This window comes from Lissotriton vulgaris, chromosome 1_1, assembly GCF_964263255.1.
Source record: "Lissotriton vulgaris chromosome 1_1, aLisVul1.2, whole genome shotgun sequence".
NCBI lineage: Eukaryota > Metazoa > Chordata > Amphibia > Caudata > Salamandridae > Lissotriton > Lissotriton vulgaris.
In genome coordinates this window covers 1,458,156,083-1,458,177,871 of record NC_141685.1, presented here as the reverse complement: position 1 = coordinate 1,458,177,871, position 21,789 = coordinate 1,458,156,083, and positions in this window count along the sequence as shown.

The following is a 21,789-nucleotide window of genomic DNA, read 5'->3' as shown; positions in this document are numbered from 1 at the left end:
GGTGGTGAAGGTGGTCGGCCCAGTGACGACTGTACACAGCGATATCGTCCAGGTAGGCGGCGCTGAATTCTTCGAGGCCCGCCAGTACCTGGTTCACTAGTCGTTGGAAAGTGGGTGGGGCGTTTTTCATGCCGAATGGCATCACGTTGAAGTGGTAGTGGCCATCCGGGGTGGAGAAGGCGGATCGCTCTTGGGCTCTGGGGGTGAGGCCGATCTGCCAGTAGCCCGCCGTTAAGTCGAAGATGCTCAGGTAGCGGGCGGCCCCCATGCGGTCAATCAGCTCATCCGCCCGGGGGATGGGGTGAGCGTCGGTTCTGGTAACAGCGTTCAGGCCCCGATAGTCTACACAGAACCGGAGCTCGGGGGCGACGCCCGGGGCGGCAGCCTTGGGGACCAGTACGACTGGGCTGGCCCAGGGGCTGTCGGAGGGCTCGATCACTCCTAGCGCCAGCATTTTGGAGACTTCTTCCTGGATGCAGGTGCGCACCCAATCTGGCACTCGGTACGCCCTGTGTCGAATAGGCGGACTGTCTCCCGTGTCCACGTCATGGAGGCACCAGGAGGTGACCCCGGGGGTGAGGGAGAACAGATCCGAAAATTGCAGCAGGAGGGCCCGGCAGTCTTGGTGTTGTTCCGGGGACAAGGCCTCGGAGAGTCTGACCCCGTCCACGGAGCCATCTTTTTCACGGGTCCTCAGCAGGTCCGGGAGGGGCTCGGAGTCTTCTTCTGTCCCACTGTCTGTTGCCATTAGTAGGCTGAGCTCCGAGCGCACAAAGTGGGGTTTGAGTCTGTTTGCGTGAAGGACTCGGAGCGGGTTCCGGGGGGACTCCATGTCTATTAGGTAGGTGACAGGACCCTTGCGCTCTACCACTTTGAAGGGTCCGGTCCACTTGTCTTGCAGGGCACAAGGTTCGACTGGAGACATCACCCATACTTGCTGGCCTGGTTCGAACTCGATGGAGGAGGCATGTTGATCGTACCATTTCTTCATGTCCTCCTGACTGGCCTCCAGGTTGGCTTTGGCGAGTTCCCTGAATCGCCGGGTCTGGTTTCGGAGGGTCAGGAGATATTTGTACACGTCCGGAGGGGTCTTCTGAGGGGCCATCTCCCAACCTTCCTTGACCAGGCTGAGGGGGCCCCGGACGGGGTGTCCGTACAGGAGCTCGAATGGGCTGAAGCCGAGGGAATTCTGGGGGACTTCTCGATAGGCGAAGAGGAGGCACGGAAGCAGCACGTCCCATTGGCGACGTAGGGGTTCTTCCAGGCCCATGATCATTCCCTTGAGGGTACGGTTAAACCGCTCGATCAGTCCGTTTCCTTGTGGGTGATACAGGGTCGTGAAGCGGTATGTGACTCCACACTGTTGCCAGAGAGACTTCATGTATTTCGAGATAAAGTTCATGCCCCTGTCGCTGACGACCTCCCGGGGGAAGCCCACTCGAGAAAAGATCCCCATCAGGGCTCGGCCAACCACGGGTGCTGTCACAGTTCGAAGAGGAATGGCCTCGGGGTACCGGGTGGCGTGGTCCACCAGGACTAGGATGAACCGGTGCCCCTGGGCCGTTCGGGGGTCTAGGGGCCCCACAAAGTCTATTCCCACCCGTTCGAACGGGGTGGTGACGACGGGAAAGGGTTGCAAGGGTGCTTTAATCTTTCGGCCACTCTTCCCGCTGGCCTGGCAGGTGGGGCAGGCCCGGCAGTGGATGGCGACATCATTTCGCATCTTGGGCCAGTAAAAGTGTGTTACCAGGCGGTTGTAAGTTTTGTCTTGACCCAAGTGCCCAGCAAGAGGGACATCGTGCGCTAAGTTCAAAAGGAAGTTTCGGAAGCGGAGGGGCACTACCAGCACCCGACCGGCCCCTAGCTCCGCAATTCTTTGCTCGCTGTAGAGTAGGTCATTGTCCCAATAAATCCAGTGTGCCCCCGCGGTGTCTCCTGCGTTCTGGGCGAGAGCTTGCTGCCTGAGTCCCTCGAGGGAAGGACAGGTCTTCTGTTCTTGTCGGAATTGTTCTTGGGTGGGACCACCTTCCCGCCGCCACTGAGCCAGTTCGGGAAGGTCTTGGAGTTGCACGGGCTCTTCTCTGTTTTGTTCGGGGAGATTGGCACTCAGGGCGTCTCCCTCCGGGACGATCGGGGGAGGAGGCTCTGGCCATTCGAGTTTTTCGGGACTGGAGAGGGCGCGGGCGGCCATGGACCGGGTCGTTATGCAGGCCCATTCCTGGAGGCCCAACATCCCCAGGTGCTCTCTTCTTTCGACGGCTGCCCAGGGGGAACTTTCGAGGTCGTTCCCCGGGAGGCAGTCCACTGGGGCATCATCGCGGACAGTCACCTTCAGCATTCCGGACACTCCTCCCCACTCGAAGGGGACGCAGGCCATCCGACACAGGCTTTCTGAGTTGTCGGCTGATCGGACGGGGCAAAGGACGTTTGGCAGGATCTGCTCCGGGGTTACCAGATGACAGCGGACCGCCGTCACACTGGCCCCGGTGTCGCGTAGGGCTTCGGCCTTGCGCCCATTTATGTTTACCCACTGGCTGTATTTTCTCGTATTGGCGGGTAGGGGAGCCCGCGGAATCATGTCTCTTTCCCCTAGGCAGACCAGGGACATGGCGGCTGGTTCCCACTTGGGCTGTTCCTGTTCGTATTCCTCGTAATTCTCTGGGGCTGGCTCTTCTCCCAGGGCGGCGGCAGCGACCTGGCGGGGTGTCGGATTCTGGTTTTTCGGGCAATTAGGGTCGTTGGCATAGTGGCCGGTCCGCTGGCACCGGTGGCAAGTAACATTGGCTCGGAACCCCGGACGCATTGGGGGGTTTCCCCTGCCGGCCGGGGGCGGGGTGTTGCTGGTGGGAGCCGCTGGGGTGGCGTCTCGGCCCTGTCCCTGGCCTCCTCCTCCTCGGGGGCGATGGGGACCTTGGTTGGTTCTGTTCGGCTCGCTGGGCCCACTTCGGGAAACTCGAGTGCTTTCCCACCGGTCAGCTTCGGCGGCGAGCTGCCGAGGTTCAGTCAGTTTGCTGTCGAGGGGGTGCTGCCTGAGCTCGACGAAGCAATTGTTGGAGAGGTGCTCCCATACAATGAGATTAAAGAGTTGCTCGTAGGTAGTTACTTGGCTGCCCTTGATCCACCCCTCGAATGCTCTGCTGAAAAAGTTCACGTACTCTACCCAAGTTGTACCCGGGATCCGTTTGCAGTCGCGGAACCGCTGGCGGTACATCTCGGGCGTGAGTCCGTATCGAGTGAGGAGGGCTGCCTTCATGTGGTCATAGGACGTCATCTGATGGTCCGGCAGTTGCAGCAGGGCGTCGCGCCCTTCGTTGACGAACCTCCCCCATAACCCGGCTCCCCAGTCACTTCGGGTAATCCGGTGGGAGGTCATGGCTATCTCGTAGGCCTTGAACCACTGCTGGATATCGTCATTCCTATAATATTCTCGGACGACATCCTTGGGGATGTGGACTTTAGGGTCTGCAGGGCCCGGAGTGTTTGGGCGCTCGGGCACCCCGAGGTCTTTATTTTGTTTCCGAAGCTCTATTTCGGCTAGGTTGCGCTCATGTTCGTAGGCCAGTTTTTTCTCTTCTAACTCTCTCTGTTTTTGCTTCTCTTCCCTCTCCTCTCGGAGCCGCAAGTGTTCCAATGTTATCTTCTGTTCGGCCAATTTCAGTTCTCCGTCCAACCGAAGTCGTGCCAACTCTAATTCATGGAGTCTGCTTTTCTCTCGTTCTCGGATCTCCTCCGGGGAGAGACCCAATCTCCTTCCTTCTGCCGGAGCGGTGCTTGTTTCTGGCGTCTCGGTGTTTTGGTTCTGGGGTACGGTCGTACCCGTCTCCGCCCAAGATTCTAGGGCCTTTTTGAAGTCGTATTTCGTGCTCAGTCCTGTGGTAGCAATGCCTAGTTCCATGCAAAATTGTTTCAGTTCTTTGTGGTTGTATTCTTCTAATTTCTCCATCTGGAATTTTCCTGTGGATCCGCTCTCTTTGGTTGTCATTGTGGTTGAGCCGTGGGGTGAGTTACCTTCTGTACGATTACGCGTTGGTTCGGATCGCGCCGCTGGCCACCAATGTTAGATGGAGACCTGGAGGGTCGGCCGAGGACAGGGGGAGAGGCCTCCGGTGAGGGCCGTCTCCAGCGATCGTACAGACAAGTAACTTCCCCCCCCACAGATGGACACCACACGAGGATGAGGTCAACACTCTTTATATACGATTCTTAAGGCAGAGGTATCCACGATACAGTGAGGTCGGACACGAGGGTCCTCCCAATTCTAGTCTCTGAGGGGGAAAGGGTAGCGGGACAGTCTTGGTACCGGTCTGGTACGGGTGGCAGATGGGTAGCTCACAATCCTCGAGCTCGGAATTCTGGAAGGTCGGGCCGCGGCAGCGCCAGCCGGCTAGGATGACAAGTCTCACTTGAGAAGGGCCGCGGCAGCGCCAGCAGGCAGGAAAGATGGTGCACAAGGATGGGCCGCGGCAGCGCCAGCAGGTCCCGACGATGGTTCACAAGGATGGGCCGCGGCAGCGCCAGCAGGTCCCGACGAAGGTTCACAAGGATGGGCCGCGGCAGCGCCAGCAGGCAGGAGCGATGGTTCACAAGGATGGGCCGCGGCAGCGCCAGCAGGTCCCGACAAGGGTGTAGGTTGCAGAGGGGCGTGGCAGCGCCAGCAGGCAGGATCGATGATTCACAAGGCAGGGCTGCGGCAGCGCCAGCAGTCCGTCAAGGATGAGTTCTTCAAGGTGTCTCTCGACTCCAGGAAACAACTCCCTTCCTGCTCTGGAGCTGCCCCAGTTATAGGTCTGGCCTCCTTTGATGTCCGGACCCTCGCGCTGGGAGGTCGGGAGGTCCGGGATGAGGGAGTCCAGACACCCAGCAGGGGGGTGGAGCCAGCGCCCGGGGAGGCTGGGGGCGATCGGCACCTGGCGGGGGAGAGCCATCGACACTCCTTTCTCCCATTGACCTGCCAAGTGGTCCCTTCACCTCCTGGATGGATGGTGGTGCCTCGATTTCGGAGCCTGGCCAGGCCCAGGGTTGGGGTCGAGCTGAGGCCACGCGGCCTCGTGGTGCAGTGTCCAAGATCGCGGCTGGGCCGGTGCAATGCTGCTGAAGGAGGCCCGGGCCGGCCGATGTCGTGGTGTTCGGGAGCAGGTGTCCCGTGAGGGACGGGTTGCAGGTTGCTTCTGCGGGTTGTCGGGGTGGTTCTTCTGGTGATACTGGGAGAGCCGGTGTTCGGGACTTCCTATGCGGGGAGGGAACGGCCCGTGCACGAGGCCTGTCCAACAGGTACCTTATGTACCAAGGGATAAGGTACCACAGAGGCCTACCAGGGGCTGAAGCATGTATTATGCCACCCCTGGGAAGCCTTCGAAAATGGCACCACAGGTCTGCACTTGCAGCCTGGGTAAGGTGGTGTAAGCACCCCTTACTGGGATATAGTATACCTATTTCCACCATTTAAAAAAGACACATATTAACCTATAAGTCACTCCTATGGAAGGCTTTGACAATCTTGAAGGCAGAATGCTTGGTTTTGTGTGAGAGGGTGCCCTAGCATGAGCTGAGCCCGCCTGTAGCTTTTGGAATCCCTTCCTTATAGCTGTTCTGTGATCTGGCCATACCATATACTCTGAAGTGCATTATAATCCTCGCAGTTAATGCTAACTTTGGTTTGGCTTTATCAAAACATGTTGTGTTTGGTGTCAAACACTTTGGAATACTACCCTCCCCACCAGTTCTGGCAGCGGGGGGAGCATTCCACCCTTCTAGAGGGAGAAGACATGTACACACTGGTATACCCGGTAAATGTTTAAAAAAGCCTCAGCATCACAAAATGGATCCTGCTGCCACAGACACGAGTCTGACCTCCTGCTGCTGGATGAAACTCTGGGAGGGGAGGCCTGGACAATAGGTTTCCTGTCCAGGGAGGGGCCAGCACCTCCTCAGACAGGCTTTAGTGTATTAGGGCACGGTGGGTTGCATTCAGTGAATGCTTTCCAGACACTGCCTGGGGCAGACAAGTTGCTCCATGCATTTCCCAGTTCAAACCGGTTGCTGTGGCACTCAGCCCCAGCTCTGGTATGAAACTGGACAAAGGGGAAGGGGTGTAACCACCCCCTCTACAGGTCCTTCCATAGGTGGGACCCCAGAGTTAGTCCAAACCCTAAACTTAGTATAAGTATAGGAACCCGGTCACTAGGTTTAGTTTACCATGGACGAAGCTCTGAAGAAGAAATCTGGGACCTTCAACATTCCACATCGACTGGAAGACGAAAGAAATCTCCATTGGGGTCAAGGAGTGACTCCCCTGTTCAAACAGGCACCAAAGAAGAATCTTGCCACTCTGCATTTTCGAGGCTCCTGCCGGATCCTGAAGAATCTGTGACACAGGACATGGACTTCCAGACATCTCCGAGGCTGACACGAGTCTCCAGCGAAGCTGAGGCCTGTAGCTATCACAAGAGATGTGGGACCGGATCTCCTGGACATCCTGCAAGTTTGCAAGTGCACCTACTTCCCGAAGCTTCCCAAAGTTGTGCATTGGGCTATTTGTTGCCCACGCCCCAAGCACCTTTTGCACCCAAGCTGAGAGGCCTATACTCCACAAGTATTCTGTGGGCCTGCTTTCTTTACCACAGCTCAAGGCTCCCTTGCGATCTTTAGTCCGTTGGCTAGTGGGTCCCTACAAAGGACAGTCCTTTGTTTCTTGGGCTTTTCTGGTTGCTCCAGACGTGCCCTGACTGTCTCCAAAGGGTGAGTCCCTCAGTCTTTGTTGGTCTGCACCGAAGCTAATCTTGTCATCTTGCGTGGGTTACTGTTGCCAAGGCTTGTTGTGTCCAATCTGGATACCAATGAGGCAGCACTCGACATATAACATGGGACAGCTTGATTCCAGCCCCTGGTTGTCATCTATGCCTTCTGGACCTGTGGCTGAAGAGTCAAGCTTCACCTATTTCACGTTAAAGCACCCGACATTGGCTGGTTTCTTCCTGTCGCCATCCTGGTCACTGGCTAGTGACCAAGACTCTGTCCCCTCTTCTTTCAGGTTCTTCTGATCTCTGATTCACCCTTGAATCCATCTGGACACTTTTACTCTGGTCACCTGCAGCACTTCTCCGCAGCTCTCCATTGGAAACGACGACGAATCCCAACAAGAAAATACACCTATGCACCTGGTTTCCCTGGGTGAGGTAACACGAGTACTTCGGTGCTCCTGTGGGTCTTGACTCTCGAAGTGTCTAGTTCTAAAGGGGTTTCACCGCAGTCCACTCCTAAGTGTTCTAAAACTTTAAAACTGTAACTTGAATTTCCTCCATAGAAGTCAATGGTGATTCGCGGCTGTGTATAGAGACTGAACGCGTACCCCGTGGGTCTCCTGCATACCTACCTTGGGTGGTCCCTTGTTGCCCCAGCGGTTCTACAGGCCCTAGGCCTAACTTCTATCCCTCATGTGGTTCTTATACCACTATTTTAGTATATGGTTTGTGAGGCCCCTAGGGTATACTGTGCTATTTACTGTGTGCTATTAAAGTTCTTTGGTTGTACTTTGGCTCTAGCCTCCTAGAGAGACTAGAGGGGTTGTGTTTAGAATAAAATCATATATTTCTTATATATGTACCTTGTGTGGTGTACTTTCATTTGATTATTCAAGAGATTATAGACTGGTAAAACAAGCTGCTTTACATTCCTTCAAGACTTAGTCTGAAGGCTGCTCTCCACAGCTACCACAAGGATAGCTTTCTATAAGGTTGTCTTTAACCTACCATCAATAAAGGTAATTTGGACTGGTGCAAGGTGCCCACTAGAATAGTGGACATCATATGCCAGGCCAACTTCTCAAAATCCGTACCACTTAAATTCTAAACAAACCAACCCTCTTCAAACAAAAACAATCAGCCCCCCTCAAATCTGCCCAAAGTGCAATCCAATTCATTCTGCTCCAATCCAAAACAATCTGCACCACTCAATCCAAAATAATCTGCCCACTCCAATCCAAAAAATCTTCCCCACTCCAGTCCAAAACAATCTGCCCTGTTCCAAACCCAAACAATAAGCCTCACTTCAATCCAAAACAATCCACCCCACTCCAACCTGCCCAACTCAATCCGAAATAATGTGCCCCACTCCAAACCAAACAAATGTGCCCCACTCCAATCAACTTCACTCCAATCCAAAACAATCCGCTCCAATCTACCCCAATCCAATCCACCCCACCCCAGTCCACTCCACCCCACGCAATACTATCCATCCAGTACACCACAGTCAAACCCACCCAACTCTACTCTAATCCAATCCAATCCACCCCACTCTAATTCAATTCAATCCAATACACCACACTCCATTTCAGTTCACCCCCTCCAATACAATCCATCCCCCTCCATTTGAATCCACCATGCTCCAAACCACCCTACTCTAATCCAAATCACCCATTCCCAACCCAAACCACCCCACCTCACCCGTCGCAATCCAAGACAACCTAACCCAAACAAATCTAATCCACCCCATTGAAATGCACCCTACTCCAATCCACCACAATACAATACACCTCACCTCATTTCAATCCAGCCCACTCCAATCCAATACACTCCATCCATTTCACCCTCTCCAATAAAAACCCACTCTATCATAATACAATACACGCCACTACCTCAATCCACTCCAACCCACTCCACCCTATTCAACCTCCTCCACACCACTCTATGACACTGCACTGTGATGCTGCACTCTACAACTCTCTCTGCCACTGACATCTGCTTCCCTCTTATCAACTGTATAACTCTCTACTCCACCTAATTCACTCTATGACACTCTACTCCAACAAATCTAATTTACGCAATCTACTCCCCCACTCCGCATTTAGAAAACTGGCAACTGCTACAGAGCAACAGTCCACATAAATACACTCCACATCATGCCAAATAATTCCAATCAGCATAATTTCACCCAACTCCACACAGTTCACACAGCACAATTCAGCTCCACACATTTACATTACACACCCCAAGATTCCATACAAACCACAGAATTCAACTTAACAACACATTTACTCAACACTCCACGTACATCCAATCCACACCACAGAATACCACATCATGCCACAAAATTCAACACAACACATAATTAAACTCCACAACATACTACTACACAATGCAAAATACCATTCCACATTGTTATACTCCATAACACACAATACCACTCCACATTATTCCAAAACGCTTAAAGCAACATAATAACTATTCACATAAATCAACTGCACACAATGCCACACATCCAGTCCACACCACACGATTCCACACAACATAATTCCAGAACTAGCAATTCCAATCCAACCCACATAATTCCACTCCACACCACTCCACTCCATAACATATAGGTAAAAGACATTGCCATTTACATTGCCAACAGCTCTAAATCTCGCAAATGTGAGATCTATCGCCATTGCCAATGCTTGTAAAATACATACTGCCCTATGAACCTTTAGGACCCACCCTAGGGGTGATTTATAAGAATTAGAAAAGAAGGTTTAGAATGAGGAAAAAGGCTAATTTGGCAGGTTAAATCTGCACTACAGGCCTGAGAAAGGTTTTTAAAATGCAACTTAAGTGGGTGGCACAATGAGTTGTGCAGGATCATTAGTAGCATTTCATTTACAGGCCCTGTGTACATGCTGTACCATTAACTGGGTGTAGCCTAATTGTACTATGTTTGAAGGTGAGAGCACAAGCTTTTTAGCGCTGGTTAGCAGTGGTAAAGTGCACAGATCCCTAAAGCAAACAACAATGAGTTCAGAAAACAGGAAGTGCAAGGTTCGTGGCCATACCATGCCATGGATATCAGGTCTCACAGCTATAATTATATGTATGTATGTATGTATGTATTTCTGGACCCCATTCTCAGCACAGTACTGAGGGCTGTGATGTGGCAATGATCTGCCGACCTTTCCTAGATCAAAGGTAGTTTGAAGAACTATGTATGTCTCAGCTGTTTTCGTGTGTATGCAGAGCCTTAGGCAAGACCTTCAGGATGGACTTGCCCTTAGGCGATCCACTTCTCTGCTATCCTCTATAAAAGTAGCTCAGACTGTATGTGCCTAATGTTATATTTCAGAAAAAGATTTTCCATGCATTAGATATAAACCTCATAAAAACAAATCTTTCTTATGGACATCCTATTCTCCGCGGAAGCTGTGCAGCACATGCACTTTGGAATACTCTTAAACATATTTGCTCACATGATGCTGATAATGTCCCTCATAACCCTCAGCTGATATTGCTATTATGCTTTTCATTTACTAAAAAAAGTATATGTATTATTCCACTGGAACAATTGTTTACTATTCATCAAGGAGCACGTCAATACATATAGTAAATGATATCATTAAAACACCACTTAAAATGATATACTACTAAACAGCATTATAATCATGAATAAGGGCAACTCATGTTTGCTAAATATGATAATGAGGATGAATAACAAGGATGTTTGTAAAGCAAATATCTTGAAACACATTTTATATAATCCTGGCAGAAGATATGCAGTAAAGACATTTTTCTTCAATCAGCAGCCCATCTATTATCTGAGATAAACAGGCAAAATATATAAGGCCTTTCTCACACAATCTTTTTAACACATGCATAGGTTGTCTGCCTTGGGGATTGCAATCTTAACTTCATGTAAGTAAAGTGATATTTGGGTGCCAAGCTAGATAATTTGTTTTCATGCATTGTTTAGGGAAATGTGGGTGGTGTACTAAGAATTTGTGTGGGTACTCTTGTGGCACATAGCAGTGCAATGTGATGCAAACCATTCTGTTAATTTACTTACCACTATATAATATGGGGGCACAGAACAAACTTTGACAGCACCACGCAAGCCTCAGAGCAACCCTTAGTAAATAACCATGGATATATGGTCTTCTGATTAATGATGATAAAACAATGACACATAACCTGACTTGGATAGGTCACTCTTATTGGCCATAAACTCCCCTTTATTACAGATAAATCATCCCTAAGTAACCATAAGGGTAGGGTGCCATGTACGTAAAAGGTAGGACATGTACTTGTATGTTTTGTATGCCCTAGTAGTGACAAACAGACTGTTTTGCTTTTTGCTGCAGCGTGGCCTACACCTCTCAAAGGCCAGCATTGGGAATTCCTTAATATACTTTTAAGCTGTAATTCCTGATCGGAGAGGACTAGATTTTTCATGCTTCTTATCTTTGGAATAGTATTTATAAATTCTCCTGCTGGTGAAGTTGGATTTAACATTAATGTTTTAGAAAATGCTGCGTTAGATTGTGGACATTTAATTGAACTTACTGCTCTTTGTGCCTTACTGCCTCTCTCCAATACAAGTCAGGGTTGGGTGACAGCTACGCTTTGTGCATTCCATCTAGACAGCCACAACCACAGGGAGGTGAGGCTCCTCTGCATTCTGAGCAGTCGTCTCCATTCGTCTGCATTCCGATAGGTCTTCCTGTGCAGGGATTAATGGGAGCAGCTGACACTTACACATCTGTAGGTAATGTCCTGTCCACACCCAAAGCACAGCTTTACCCCCCACAGATAGTCTGGCAGACAGGAATAGATTGAAAGGGATCCTTGTGCACTTCAGAGAGCTACTTTGAAGTCACTTCCTACATCAAAGGAACTTTTGGCTATAAGTACTGGGTCTCTGACCCCGTAAAATCAAGCACTTATAGATCTTGAACTGAACCTCTATCAAAAGGACTACAGTGCTGCTTAAAGGACTCAACAGGACTTCGTTTATGGGAGGACTGCTTTTCTGCTTGTTGCCCTGATGTCTGCTGCTGCTTGGCTCTGTTGAAGGAGAGCTGGTCTTTGCCTTCCCTCCCAGTGAACTCCAATTGCTTGCTGGCTTGTCTCCTCCTTTATGATGTCTCTGGCACACAAAAGACTTCTTGCAATTCTGCTGGGGCTACTGGACCATGCCTTCTGTGAGCCTTACCCTTACCTGAGGTGCCCTCTCCAAGTTTGGTGCCTCAAATGTAGGTTCTGCAGCTATTTTCCAGAAAACCGACGCATCATCACCATGCTGTTCGACGACAACAGTTCAACAGCCTGCGTGGCCAAACAATGACACTCTACGCAGCTCCATGATGAACCGTTGCCTTCAACTCAACAAAGCTTGATGACAACAAAGTTACCTGACTGTATGGAGAAGATCGATGCATTATGCCCTCCTCATCGATGCTTTTCTTCATCCAAAGTACTTTTCCGGCATGGGTCCTGTTGATGGCCTGCCCTCCATCGTGGTTGGTCTGAACTTCAGATTTGCACCAGTCGCTCACGACCTCAAGTAACCTTTGACTGTTAGTGAGTTCTAAGCTCTATTTTTACATTTAATCTTTAAAACTTCATATGTTGAATTCTGTCCCTGGATTTTTGCTGTTTGAGTCTTATCTTGCTCAGATAAATATTCTCTATTTTACTAAACATGTGTGGAGTCTTTTTGCATTACGTTAATTGTGTTACTTTGTATATGTGTTGCACAAATACTTTACACATTGACTCTTTAGATAAGCCTGACAGCACTGTGCCAAGTTACCAGAGGGTGAGTACAGGTTATCTTTCAGTGTGTATCCAGCATACATGGACTAGAGTGGTGATTCCTGTTTGGCTCAAGTGCATACCTCAGCCAACCAAGAATCCCATTTCTAACACCCACTCAAATAATAAACACAATCCTTGTCATGGTGGTCTGCAGAATGTAACTAAATTAACCTCTGGTTGACCCTCTGGGTGCTTGATTGTTTTAAATATTTAGTGACAATCAGCACCTAAAAGATCGAAGTGCTAATCAGTGGTATCTGTTTGACTAGGAATCGGTGAAGGTGAAATGTTAAGGCCAACTGATATGAAGCGTAGGTCTAATACACCCAGCGGGATAAGGCTGCAGGTTGTAGCTAAAACGGGCACCACTTGGCAGATAGCGCCATCTGGAGGACCAGCTGAAGAAGATTTTTTACTGCAGAGAAGAATGTTGCCGGAGCTGCAGCTTAGTCAATCCCAATTCCTTCGTAGGATCAGCTTGCAGATAGGTCTTGGTCTCCTGTTGTTTGTTAGATCAGTTTTTGATAAAAGTTTTTCTATGTACCATTGTTAGAATTGGGGGTTGGCACAGGTAGGTATGTGTGAAAAATAGTTACCCTCTCCTCTAGACACAGTAAGGGGGTACACTCCTACAATAACCCCTCCTCACCCCCTTGGTAGCTTGGCACGAGCAGACAGGCTTATCTCAGAGGCAGTGTGTAAAGCATTTGTGAACACATACAGTAATCAAGTGACAACACTACAAATGGACACCACACAAGGTTTTATATAAAAAATAAGTATATTTTACATAGAGTTACCACAAGACCAATAACGACAAAAATAATCCACAATACTATTAGAATTCAAGAGTTCTGGTTAAAAAGGCTTAAATCAAGGTTCTGTGCGAGTCAGTAGCCCTGTCCGGCTACAGAGTCGTTGAATTAACACAGAGTTTAACAAATCCAGTGGACCGCATCGGTCCCGGCCCACTCAAATCTCCACAGACTCAGACACAGTACCTTTTACTTGAGGCGGCCGGCACGGACATGCGAGCCGGTTCTGGTGTTAGTCGCGGTGCAGAAAAGAAAGCGTTGCAGGACGCATTGTCCCTTGATGCTGTGCAGGCAGAAGCCCGTTGACAGAGTCGGTGGATCCAAGGCGTGCGTTACAGGGCGAGACTGTGCTTCGGTGCGGTGCTCCCAGCTTGCGGTGCGGCGACAGAGCCTGAGTTCCGGAGCTGGCGTCGATCTGTTCGAACAGCGGTGCGATTCGGGTGGTGTGTCGCGGTGCCCAACTCCGGTGCGTTCACAGGACTCAAAGTTAGCAGCAGTGACCACGTCGATAAGACCAGTACAAGTTGGTGTAGCGAGGCGCTGCACGCCGCAGTGTCCACCAGTCACAGTGCAGGCAACGGCTCGATGACGGCATCGGGACGAAGTCAGTGAGCTCAGAGCTTGCGTTGTTCGAGGTGGACGTTGTTCGATGCGGTGCCTACAGGACACCAGGCCGGTCGGGAGAGCTGGTCACAACTCCCTGCCTCTGTAACCACTGAAACAGCGTTTCCAGCAGGCTGGTGAAGTCTACTGGTCCTGAGACTTTGGTCAGGGGGCAAGCTCTCTTCCAAGCCCTTGGAGATCCTTCACAAGGCGAAAGTAAAGTACACAAAGTTATTTCTCCTCTCTGTGGCAATCAGGTAACCACTGCAGGCCAATCCCCCAAGCAGCACTTCAGCTTGCCAATAGTCTCTTCACAGTTTCTTCAGGTTCCTCTCCCCAGCAAAGGTTTCGTCTTGTAGTCCAAAAGTGATCTAATTTCTTGGGATCAGGGTCCCAATATTTATACCCCAAAATCCTTTGTTCTCTGAGGGGAGAAGGGCCTGGGCCCAGTCCAAACCAGTTCTGAAGCACTCTGTTGATCAGATTTCTCCTTTCCTTTCACAGCACAGGGCAGGCACATCAGACGCCCCACAGGAGGTGGACCCAGCATTGTGGAAGGCAAGCACAGCCCTGGAGTACTTTGTTGACAGTCTTCCTTCTCTTCTTTCAGTGTGCAGGGCAGAGACATCAGACGTACCACAGGGGGTAGAGCCAGCATTGTAGAGGGAAAGCCCAGCCCTATTCAGGTCCCAGGTGAAACTCCTCCCTCCCATCTAGATGCAGATCTCTCTATTCACCACTGGGCTGACTCATCCTGTCTCTTGGAATCCCCCAGCCCTGTCAATCACAAATCCCAGACAAAGGAATACACAACCTCGCAGAGGCAGGCTTGAAAAGGTTTAGGCAAACAAATACCTACTTTCTAAAAGTGGTATTTGCAAACACAGAATTTTAAAACCCCATTTACTAAAAGATGTATTTTATCATTCTGAATCCAGGCATACTAAACTCGAATTTCTACCATGTTCTCTGAGTTTGTTAGGATTATAAAATGTAATAATTCTAACAGCCCATTCTGGCCTATGGAGAACAGGTAGCCTTGCAATAGTGAAGAACGAAAATGGCTGGAATTCACTATTAGGACATGCCACACACATCAGGGCTTGTCCTACCTTATACTTACAATGCACCCTGCCCTTGGGCCTACTATAGGGGTGTCTAATATGAAGAAAAGGGAAGGTTCAGGGACTGGCAAGTGGGTGCACTTGCCCAGTCAACATGACAGTACCAGACTGCATGCAGGCTCTGCAATGGACACATTTTACAAGGCCGCTTCTCTGGGTGGCACAACCAGTGCTGCAAGCCCACTAGCAGCATTTGGTTTGACACGCCCTGGGCACACTCAGTGCACTGTACTAGGGTATTGTATTGTATTGTATTTATTATTTGTAACGCGCAACTGTCACCCTACGGGTATCCTGGCGCCCAAACAGGAAGTTGTCAGATGGTACAACAATACACTAGCTGTCATGACATATAGAACAGCCGCCGGAGCTATTAAATAGAGTCACAGGGATTAGACTTTGGCAAACAGCCATGCTTTCAGGCTCTTTCTCAAACCCAGTAGGGTGTCAATTTGTCTGATGTTCTGGGGAAGCTCGTTCCACAGCCTGGAAGCGGAGATGCAGAAAGCTCTGCCTCCCATCCTCGATCTCCTAATCCTGGTAGTAGCTGCCAGACCCTGGCTAGAGGAGCCTAGGGACCTGGAAGGCCTATACCAGGAGAGCCTTTCCTGTAGAGGGATAGGTCCCGTGTTGTGCAGGGCTCTGTACACAATACATAGGGACTTAAAAGCAACTCTACTCCCGATTGGCAGCCAAAATAGATCTCTTAGCACCAAGTAGTGGAGGAACTGCGAGGTCTTTTAAGCGCCAGCCTGGCCGCTATAGACTGGACCCTCTGGAGCCCCTGTAGGATGTATAAGGGGGCCCCTAGATATAAGGAGTTACAGTAGTCCAGTCTGGCCAGGATCACACTCCTAACTACTAGCGGTCTATACTCATCAGGCAGAAGGGGCAAAATCTGTCTGAGCGCTTTCAACAGTCCAAAGCAGACACTGATGGTTTTATTGGTCTGAGAGGTCATTTGAAGATCCGCATCAAACAGTACCCCTAGATTGCGCACGGTCTTAACTGGGATACAAGGTTCAGCTCCCGGCGCAAGCCTGATCTCATGGGAAGGTTGTTGACTCAGTTTAGCTGACGAGCAGTAGACAACCTCTGTCTTCCCCTCATTAAATTGAAGGGAGTTTATTGTCAGCCACCTGGAGACCCTGCTCATGCATTTCTGAAAGGTCTCCATGGTCACCGCCTGTCTTCCTTCTAAGGAGAACACCAGTTGTGTATCATCAGCGTAGTTTATCACATCTATACCGAAGGATTTAATCATGGGTATCAGGGGCTGCAGATAAAGATTAAAAAGAATAGGGCTGATCGAGGAGCCCTGAGGTACTCCGTGACTGACCAGGGACTTGGGAAATGAAAAGGGTGCTAGGGTCACCACCTGTTGTCTACCTGTCAGGTAGGATTGTATCCACCTCAGGGCCTTGCCCTTTATGCCCAGTTTTTCCAGCCTACTTATCAGAACTGCATGGCTAACCATGTTGAATGCGGCCGACATGTCCAACAGCACCAGGACTGAGGAGTTGCCATTGTCGGCTCGCATTCGAAGGGTGTCCAACATGGTTGCCAATGCAGTTTCTGTTCCGTGGCCTGGGGGGAAGCCAAATTGGTCCTTGTCCAATAGGCAGTTGTCTTCCAGATATCCTGACAGGGACCTACTGACCACCTTTTCCACAATTTTTATCGGGTAGGGCAGGAGGGATATGGGCCTAAAATGCGCCGGAATAGTAGGGTCCAGCGAAGGCTTTTTAAGCAGGGGGGTAACCATTGCCTGCTTCCATGATTCCGGCACTATGCCTTCCTCAAGAGATTGGCGACAAATCTGATGCATCCAGGGGAACAGCTCTGGCCCATATTCCTTCCAGATCCTGTGTTGAAGGGGGTCTAGAGGTGACCCAGATGACACATTCTGGGCCAGACTGAAAAAGAGCTCCTCTGTAAGAGGGGTGAAGTTTTACAGTGATGACAATATTGGTAGAGGTTCCTCTTCTTCTGTCTGTGCCACTGCATCTTTGCAGCTGTCCCTTTCCTCCTTCAGCCCCCCACAATTTTAGCAATCTTTTCCTCAAAATAGATCGCAATCTCATCACATAGTTTTTGAGTAGCAACCACCTTATTACTCGTACAGGTGGGATGTGAGAGATCCCTTATGATATTAAAAAGGGTTTTAGTGCTGTTAGGGGACTGAAGAATAGTAGTGGCATAGAAGAGTGCTTTAGCTTTGTCAATAGCTCCTTTATATTTTGCCTGTTCCACTTTCAACAATTTTTTATCCAGCTCTGAATAGCATCTACGCCATTTCTTTTCTGCCTGTCGGCGTGCATTGCGTAGGGATTTCAGCTCCTCATTAAACCAGGGAGCAGATGGTTTCCTCTTATTCTTGATATTTTTCAGAGGGGCAAGTCTATCCAGGGTCTTTATGATGCGATTACAATGCTTTTGATAGTTCATGTCTACCGATTCCTCTGGATCATAGGAAACATTGCTCATAAAAATAGGCTTTGTTTTATCCTTTGGTAATTTAGACCAATAGTGGTCGGTCCAGTGCTGAGGTAGGATATCAACCATCCTAGTCTCAGTCTGGTTGGCGAAGACCATATCTAGGATATGTCTCCCTGAATGGGTTGGTTTCTGTACCAGCTGATCAAGACCCCAGTTTCCACAGTTGTCCTTCAGATCCCTCAGGTGGCTCCCCAGGGAACCATTGTCCCATAGATTAAAATCTCCCAGGATCAACATTCTGGAGTGGGACAAGGCAAGGGCAGCAATGGTGTCGAACAGCGCCTGGTATTGTGTATCCGCACCAGGTGGTCTGTAACATATCAATCCAGTCAGGATCCTACCTTTTCGTTCTTGCAGGGAGAACCCCAGTAGCTCTACCCCGCCACCCCATTGATCTGTAGAGGGGAGAAGTCCCACTTATCTTTATAGATCACTCCAAGCCCTCCTCCTCTTCCCAGTGGCCTAGGTTTATGAAATAGCTTGTACCCCTCAGGGCATGACGAGCCCAGCTCAACAGAGGTGTCCACAGTAGTCCACGTCTCCGTGATGAATAGGGCATCTAGGTCCATGTCATTTAGCAACTCTGACACTTCCGGGTGATGTTTTACTAGAGATCTACTATTGATCAGCCCACAATCCAGCATTACAGCGGACTGTGGTAGAGTATTTTGGGATAATCCCTCTACACTCTTACCTATGGCCAATAGCTCGTCCTTGGAATACCTACAATAGGCAGCGGTCTTGGCCCTAAGCCCGTCCGGAGCACAGGGTCTGACAAGTAAACCAAATAGTCAATCATGGAATCACTAATTAATACATTTATTTGCAGTAGGGAGCACTTGCACTGTGGCACTGGACAGCAGTGGCACAATGCCCAAATCATCTAACATCAGCAAAAAACACACAAGGCAACAGCAAAAAGGGTAGGGAGACCCACGCCAATAGTGCCATGTCTAACACCCATGTTTTGGGATTCAGTAATAGAAGGCCACTTCTTCACTACATTAAGGTTCCAGGACTTGGGGCACCAGGTGAGGGCTAGGACTCAACCCAACAAGGGCCAGCAGAAGCAGACATGTAAGTCACAGGGTCGATGGAGCTTGTTGTGTTCCTGTAACTCACACAGCAGGTCAGCTAGTATGACCTTGGAGTCACTCTGGTGGTCTTGGGTTCAAGGAGCATGTCCAAATTTTCCGTTCCCAGGCAGCAGGGTGAAAGAGCATAAAGGAAGTCCATCTTGTAGCAGTGCAGCAGAGCAGTCCTTCTTCTGAGTCTCCCACAGGTCCGACGAGATTTGAACAGTGGTTGTGGGAACCCTATATTTTTTCCTGGTGCCAACCTTGTGTGTGGGGTACTACCTGTTCTTCCTCTACCTATGGTTCTGGAATGTGATTTTCCTTCCCTGTTAAGGCTCCAAACTGTCTCGGGTGAAGAAAGGCTGGTGTCAGGTTCCTTTGTGCATGCCAAAGGCAAAGCCCATTGAAGTGTAGGTGAGGTAGGGTCCAGCTCTGCCCTGGCCATCCTAGAAGGATGGCCTATACAACCACACCTGGTCCCCTCTGTGTCACTGCCTGGGAGGAATACACAAACCTTAACAGCAGAGCAATTCACAGTCATGTGTCCCAGGACACTGATGGAAGATAGAAATGGTCGGGACAATGAAATGTCAACTTTCTAAAAAAGGGTGTTTTCATAATTGTGACCTAAAATCTCAATTTATCATTAAAATAAATGTTTTATTACAATTCATTTGTATCTAAATAGCATATCTCTATCTGTTCCCAATCCAAAGTTAGCACCTATTAAATGCAATACAGTAACACAGTGTTAGTCATTGGGAGAGGTAGGTCTTACCACAGTGAACAACATATTGGTAAAGTCAATAGATCTTGCCTAAGAGAGACATTTTGTCTTTGTCAGTTGGATGGGGTAGCTAACAGGCGCGGGTGATTTTGGATAACTCAATCAGTTTTATAAACCGCTTTAAAGCAGCCAGTGCTGGGCACTTCATAGTGCTTTTTCCACATTCTGTCAGGAGGGGGAGAAAAAACAGGAAGAGAATATGTAAAACCAGTTCAGCACACATACAAATCTGCTTTAGATAATTTACATTTATCTTCAAGCACTGCTCAGTAGTTCTGGGTGTACTTTCCCTTGGCGCTCAGTGGGATCTTGGACAAGCACCTGAAATGTAACTTCTCACAGTAGAGCTAACGGTCATTCTATAGTTAGAAAACACTGTGGTGACTTTACTGTTTCAGCCCAGTCCACAGAGGAAAACAACATTTCAACCTAGCAAATGCCCCCCCTATGCCATGCTTGTTTTATTCAGCAAGTCTGAACTCGTGATTTTGTTGCATGTAATTTCTATACTGTTAAAGGAATGGGCCAAAAAATCCCAGCATGCACAGAGTTGTTGGCTAAAACTAGGCGTGGCGGAAGACGTCAAACACAGTGTACTTTTCAGCCATGGCATAGAAAAAAATAATCTGATAATGATAAATTAGACATGCCATAAGAATGTCCTTGCAATATTCAGATAAAGCAGACATTTGGGGGCTGATTACAATGGTGGTCGGATCAGTTCAGGATCGGGATTGCCTGACAAGTAGGAAGCGGTCCCTACTTCTGAAATATGATCCAACCACTGTGTAGGTGGTCGGAAACAAGCCTTTTGGCATTGAGGCTTGTGCATGTTTAGAAACATCCCTGCACCATGTGCCAGGCACTATGTGGTGCCTGCCATAGGGTGCATGGATGTTTAGAGGGGCACCAAGAGTGCTCCTCGGACTCCAAAGTGTAGGCCCGGGGGGCACAGGCCTGCTAGGGGACCCCAAAGTTCTTTTCTGACAGCCTTTCATGGCGGTCAGACAGCCATGGAAAGGCTGTCGGTAAGGGACATTGTATTCCCTATGGTGGTCCATGAGCAGACGCCGCCCCTATTGTAGGGAATATGTTCAGACCGACGGTCCAACGGGCTCCTTGAGACCATCGGAAGTGTGGGTCGGTCCGTCCAACTGATGGGGGCCGACCGACGCATCATAATGCGGTGGTCTGACCGCTCTGCTAGATGTCAGTGGGAACATAACCGACAACCTGTTGGTCGCAGTCCCACCGGCATTCTAATAAGCCCCTTGGTGTTGTTGCAAAATTACTCTGTTAGAATTTTCCAGATTATTATTCATGTGGGTATAAGTGAGAGACTATGAGGGAGGTGTGGGCATAAAAAAGGGATCCTAAAATCCATTTCTTAACACAAGTTTCTAATAAGTCCTGCTTTCCCAAGCCAATCAAAAAATAGATCAGAGCCTCATTTATGAAAAGTGTTGCATTGCTGGTTGAAAACAGTGTTGCAGGACTTTTCAGTGCACCCCCCTTGCTACACCATGGATGCACCATATTTACAGTATGGCGCTCCATGTCACAAGGATTGACCAGATACTTCTGGAACCCTGACGTATCTGGTGGCCCACTAATAAGGCATAGCTGGAGTGTGTCGCAACACAGACGCAACCCTAGCAATGTGTCATTACACATGGGTGAGTCCCATATGAAAGAACCTGCGTCAGGTCTTACTCCTGATGTGAAGCAGGTGTAATGATTTTAAGCAGTGAACTCGTAAAAGTGAATCACAGAAATCGAAGAGATTTCACTCGCCACTTCTACAAGCCTTTTTTACTGGGGTACGCCTACCCTCCATACATTATACCTGACGCAGGTATAATGTAGAGCAGAGGATTAAAAAGTGACGGATCTGCCCAGATGCGTCACTTTGTAAATATGGCACAGTGTGGTGCATTTTTAACACCACCACAGTGTCATAAAAGTGACGCAATGGCGGTGTAAGCCCTTCATAAATTAATGGCTCAGTTTTCATTTGCAGTGCAATCCTGATTTATTTTGAGATTAAAATGGAATGAGGAACACAAAGAACATTGTAACTCAGAATTAAAGGAGTAATCAATTATAAATTACGACATAGTGTCCATGTGAACACCTCAAGTGCTGTACTTTTAGCAGTATTTTTTTCTCAAGATATTCAAGCTAGGCACAGCTGACCTCAGTTTTATCTAAGCTATTTTAATAAACAAAATGATATGTGCTCAAATCAAATATCATATTGTTGTTTTCGGCATGGGATGTAATTTGACACAGAGGAACCCTCTCTCTATATACAAGGAAGGCAGA